The sequence below is a fragment of the Otolemur garnettii genome, unplaced genomic scaffold (assembly GCF_000181295.1).
Source record: "Otolemur garnettii isolate 467f Iridium unplaced genomic scaffold, OtoGar3 scaffold00075, whole genome shotgun sequence".
Taxonomy (NCBI): Eukaryota; Metazoa; Chordata; class Mammalia; order Primates; family Galagidae; genus Otolemur; species Otolemur garnettii.
This window is the reverse complement of record NW_003852470.1, coordinates 240,256-245,821: the sequence shown is the minus strand read 5'-3', so window position 1 is coordinate 245,821 and position 5,566 is coordinate 240,256. Positions and strand designations below refer to the sequence as shown.

Below are 5,566 nucleotides of genomic sequence, written 5' to 3'. Positions count from 1 at the left end.
AAACTAAATCTGTCATTAAAACTTCTCACAAAGAACTCCAAGACCAGTCGGCATCACCGCTGAATTCTAACAATCATTTAAGGAGGAAATGATGCAAACATCATTCTTCCAGAGAAAAGGACAAGAGCACACTCACCAGCTCATTAGGCCAGCAGAGCCTTAGTTTCCCAACCTGGCAAGGACAATGGGAGAGAGGAAATCACATGCCCACCTCACTCACAAACAACAGTGCAAAGACTCCAAGTGAAATTTGAGCAAACAAGTACAGCATGATAGACAGGTTGGATGTACTGTAGGAATGAAATTTGATTTAATATTAGAAAAGCAACCAAGAGGCCAGGCGCAGTGGTTGTTCACACCTGTAGTTCTAGCTACTTGGGAGGCTGGAACAGGATCACTTGAGCCCAGGAGTGCCAGGTCGCTGTGAGCTGGGATGTCACAGCACTCTAGTCTGGCCCATAGAGTGAGACTCTAAAAAAAAATGTTCTTGCTCTACAAAGCTCTATAAATCTTGGTGCTGGAGGTCTTAGGCAATGAAGAGAGATGAGCTACAGGGACAGACCAGATTAAGTAATACGGTCCTTATTTACCCATGAACATCCAAATGATCTACAGATAAAGTATATGGATTGAAAAGTGCATTCAGGTTTGGTGCCTGTAGCTCAGTGGTTAGGGCACTGGCCACATATACCATGGCAGGTGCATTCGAACTGGCCTGGGCCAGCTAACAACGACAACTGCCACAAAAAATAGCTTAGCGTTGTGGCAGGTGCCTGTAGTCCCAGCTACTTGGGAGGCTGAGACAAGAGGATCACTTGAGCCCAAGAGTTTGAGTTGCTGTGAGCTGTGATGCCACAGCACTCTAGTGAGGGCAAGAAAGTGAGACTCTATCTCAAAAAAGAAAAGTGAGTTCAGGGCGGTGCCTGTGGCTCAAAGGAGTAGGGGCCAGCCTCATATGCCAGAGGTGGCAGGTTCAAACCCAGCCCTGGCCAAAAACTACAAAAAAAAAAGAGTTCAGCAAGGTTGCTAGATTTAAGGTATTCAGAAATCAATTCTATTTCTATATATATTTAAAAGAAAAACAGTATCAAAATATCAATGCTCAGGAACAGGCGTAATAAGAGGTGAGCAGCTCTCCAGTGTGGAAAGACATGCAGCATATTGATAAGACCAAAGAAGCGCTTAAGTCCCCTAAATAAAAGGAAACGGCATGTCATGGATTTTGGGCATCTCCACGTTGAAACATGTGCCTCCTCCCTCAGAAATGTTATCTAAAGAATGAATGAATCTTAATCCAAGTCCCAAAAGATTTTTTTCATGAACTTGATAAACACTGACTTTTTTTTTTTTTTTTTTTTTTTTGAGACAGAGCCTCAAGTTGTCATCCTGGGTAGAGTTTTGTGGCATCATAGCTCACAGCAAACTCCAACTCCTGGGCTTAAGCAATTCTCCTGCCTCCACCTCCCTAGTCACTGGGATTATAGGCACCCACCACAATGCCCAGCTATTTTTTGGTTGCAGCTGTCATTGTTGTTTGGTGGGCTTGGGCTGATTCGAACCCACCAGCTCATGAGTATGTGGCTGGTGCCTTAGCTGCTTGAGCCACAGCGCTGAGCCAACACTGACATTTTATATGTAAGGCAGAGGGATGAGAAAGCACAGGAAAAGAACAAGAACAAGGAGTCTTGTCTGCTTGGTGCTGGGCTGGTTGCACAGCAGTGAAGCTTAGTGTCAGGATTGCTGTGTGGTAGACAAAGTCCTGTGTGACACACCTACAGACAGGGACCCTGAGCTGCAACAGAGGTGCCACTGCAGAGCCTCTCAACACTGTGTACCTTGAAAATGGCGAACTTCACATCACACACAAAAATCTAATAAAGCATCTCAAAAATAACACAGCAGATTGTTCTTGTCTCAGGGAGGGAAAGATTTCTTCAGTAGGGCAAAAAAAAGCACTAATCATAAGAGGAAATATTGGTAAAATGACTACATTAAAATTGAATAAGTCTGTTTATCAAAGCATAATCTTCAATGAATGAAAACAGAAATCAAGACTGCAAGAAGGTATCTGCAACCCACAAAGGTCTGTGTAGGTTGGATGGTGTCCCCCCACTCCCAAAATATGTGCAAATCCTAGTTCCTGGTATATATGAATGTAATCCTACTTGGAAATAAGATTTTTGCAAATACAGTCACATTAAGGCAAGATCATGCTGAACTAGGTTGGGCTCTAAGCCAGTGACTGCTGTCCAGGAGAATGCCAGGGCAAACATCAGAATGAGGCACCGGAAACTGGAGGAAGGTGGAAGAACGCTCCCTGCAGGCTTTGGAGGGAGAAGGGCCCTGCTAACACCATGATTTTGGACTTGTTGCCTCCTAACTATGAACTATGGAAGAATAAATTTCTGTTGTTTTAGGCCACCCAGTTGTGGCAACTGGTGATAGCAGCTCTAGGAAGGCCAGGTGACCACCAACCAGTTAGGGGATCAATTTCTTGTCCTGTAGCCCCTAGGCCCTATTGGGGGTCCCAGGTGTGGGCAGCCCCACCCAATGGGAGGAGAGCCATTATTGTGCAGTCTTCACCAGAGAAGACTCGCTAGAGGCTGCCAAGTGAGTACACAGGTAGGTAGTATCTCTATGAAGAAAAGGGTATGTGGGGGTGGGATGGGAGGGTGTGTGTACCTAAAGGGTGGGAAAGGTGTGTTTGTGTGGATGTCTGTGTGTGGAAGTGTGAGTGCGTGGCAGTGTGTGTGGGGGAACTGTGCGTGTGGGCGGAGCCAGGTAGGGAAGCTCCCCGGTAGGGGTGCGGAAGGAAAGGAAGAGCAGGTGGCGGCCCCTCCTGGACCCCCAGCCCCCAGCCCACCTGTGCTCTTTCCTCGAGCTCTGTGCTGGGACCCTGCGCCCTGGGCCCCTCCGTTGCTGTCGCATGTGCCCTCCCGCCCAGGCCTGGCTAGGAGGCTCCTCTTCAGGCGGGTCGCCAAGGAAGGGTGGCGCGGGAAAATTGAAGAGACCCGAGCTCTTGGAGGACAGACAGAAAAGTGCCCCAGTGGAAGACCAAAAAGCGCAGCAGGGCCGCAAAAGAAACTTGAGGGTAGTGACCGCAGGCCCGGCACAGCCGGGGTGGGGGTGGGGTTAAGTGCCAGCAGGAGGTGGGGTTGGGGGTCCGCATGGAACACAAGGCAAACCCTGGCTCTCCACAGACCGGAGCGTGCGAGGGCGAGGGAGTCTGTCCCTTCGGGAACACCCGCCAGTCTCTTTTACTGGGGCCAGCAGACAGGCTTTCCCCCCACCCGCAGGAGGCCCCTCTCCCCGAGGAGCGCCTCCTCCCGGCCGGGAACCAATTCCGACTCCAAGGAGCAGAGCCGAGCTCAGGGCCATTTGACGTTATTCCGGGTTTCTATGGCAACAGAGACAGGCCTCTGAAGCTGCGTCTCCGCGAGGACCAGAGAGAGGATCCAGGCCCGTGCCTCAGGCAGAATGTGGGGGGGCGCTGTATGTGGCCCCCAACACTCCTTTCCTTTGAGGTCAGGCACCCGCTGAAGGCTGGCTGGGCTCACACACACGACAGACTCAGAGCTCCGCGGAGTTAGGGAGCTCTCTCCGCCCCCGCATGCCGCATTCCCGTCTTCTGCGGGTCCTCTGCTGCCCGCTCGCCACGCACTCCTGGCTGGGGGAGGCAGTGCGCGCCCCCTCTCTGGAGGCTGGAGACACAGGATGCTGACGCAGTGGGGGCTGCAGACCCTTATGCAGTGGAGGCTGCAGACCCTTAGCTCAGGTTCTCCGGCGCTCAGCCTGAGGTCACGTCACAGGCTGGCTTGTACGCACACCCCCTACCTTGCGATGCTGCGTCACGCAGAGAGGCGCGCGCTCTTGTGCGCGGGCGTGGGCTCAGGAGTGCCGGGCATGAGCACAGGGCGCGCGCGCAACTGCGGATGGCTGAGGTTCGCCGCGTCCCTATCTGGCCCCTAGAGCCTCCCGGCCCCAGGCCGCCCACCCCTTGCCACCACTCGCAGCTTGACGCAGGATCAAGGGCCCCTGAACCGGGATTTCACCCCAGCTCTGCCGGGCCAAGAGGAACCCCCGGGCGAAACTGCTCCCAGCTTCCCGCCTCCTAGCCACCTGTGGCCTCGCATCCGGAGCCTGCGGCAGGTGGTTTCGCAGACTCGCCCACTACCCGCCTCCTGGCCGTCTTCTGTCTGTCACGCAGCCCCCCACCCAAGCCTCCCACCGCGATGCAAGTGAAGATTCCTCTGTGCTCTGGCCCGGCGCCCCCCTTATCAATCCTGTCCCCGGTTGCAGACAGGTGAAGGGGATCTGGGGTCCCGAACCCCTGCCCACCTCCTACTCGGGCTTTCTCAGACCTGAAGGGGTAGAGCCAGCTCACAGGGAAAGGGCTGTATTCACCACGGTAGGGTCTGCCGATGTCCAGCACACCCAGCAGCTCCCCTGCAGCTGCTTTCTGCCCAAGATAGGGAATCCGAGCAGCACTTCAGGTCTGCGCAACGCCGGAATCCAAGAACCCTCCTGAACGTCCAGGCCACCGGGCCCCCCTGACGTCCTGGGCAGCCTGGGGACAACTCTCCTCCTGTCAGCAGGGTCGGAGACCCCAGTGGCAGAAGCCAGCTGTGGCTTTACCGGCCCTGGAGCCACCGCAATGCTCTTGTACAGGCGCCGCGCACTCAGCTCACACCCTTCCCGCACACCTTCACTCACGCACGCACTCGAGCCCCTCGCCCCCACACCAAGCAGAAATGTGGAAACGTCTCACAGGCGGTTCCAACGGGCAGCTGCTGCAGGACGCGGCCGAGGGAGGACAAGGATGCGGATGTGGATGCGGAGGATGCGGTTCCAGACGCTTCGCAGCCAGGGGGGGCGGGGGAGGGGCGCATCCAGACCGAGGCTGCAGTTGCCATGGAGACGCGGGGGGGAGGAGGGGCCGCAGCTCTCCCGCTGCCTCGAGCCCCTCCCCCAGCTTCCGCAGTAGAAGCAGCTGTCAGACCCCTGCCTTGGCCACCAGCCTCACACCCACACCCCTGACACACATCCCTCTGACACCCCAACACACCCCTGACACACTTCCCTGCACTGACACCCCAACACATACCCTCTAACATACCTCTTACATGCACGCCTCACACACTAACCTCACGTGCACAAGTGACATACACTCTTCATACACACTAACCACGTATATCTCATACACATGCACCCTTACACACTCACACCACCTCACTGCCCAGGGGGACAGACAGCCCTGTGAGGCCTGGCTGCTCCCTGGTGCAGGGTCTCCTGGTTTGCATGCTCCAGCTTCACCTCACCACCACTCCTTTTGGGCAGCTGGGGTTAGAACTCACCCAGTGGCTCTGACTCCTTTCTCGTGGGTCAGGGTATGAATCTCCTGCGCCTCCCTAGGGGTCAGCCTTACCTGTCTTGGGTGCCTGATGTCCTGGCCCCCAAACGAAGGGGCCTTGCCGAGCCAGTGAGTGCTGAGCTCTGGCGGTCTCTGCCGGCCTGACACCGGGTCTTCGGGACACCTGGACACGTGCTCAGAGTCAGGGTTCTCTCT

At 54.9% G+C, this 5,566-nt stretch overlaps 1 protein-coding gene across 1 annotated transcript in view; it reads right to left on the bottom strand.

Moving 5' to 3' along the window:
- CALY (calcyon neuron specific vesicular protein) overlaps nt 1–4,844 on the bottom strand; it is a 10,586-nt gene extending 5,742 nt beyond the window's left edge. Inside the window, exon 1 of the mRNA XM_003794044.2 lies at nt 4,769–4,844. The gene's annotated coding sequence lies outside the window, so the exon portion shown is untranslated. The remainder of the gene's footprint in view (nt 1–4,768) is intronic.
- Between the last annotated feature and the right edge of the window lie 722 nt (nt 4,845–5,566).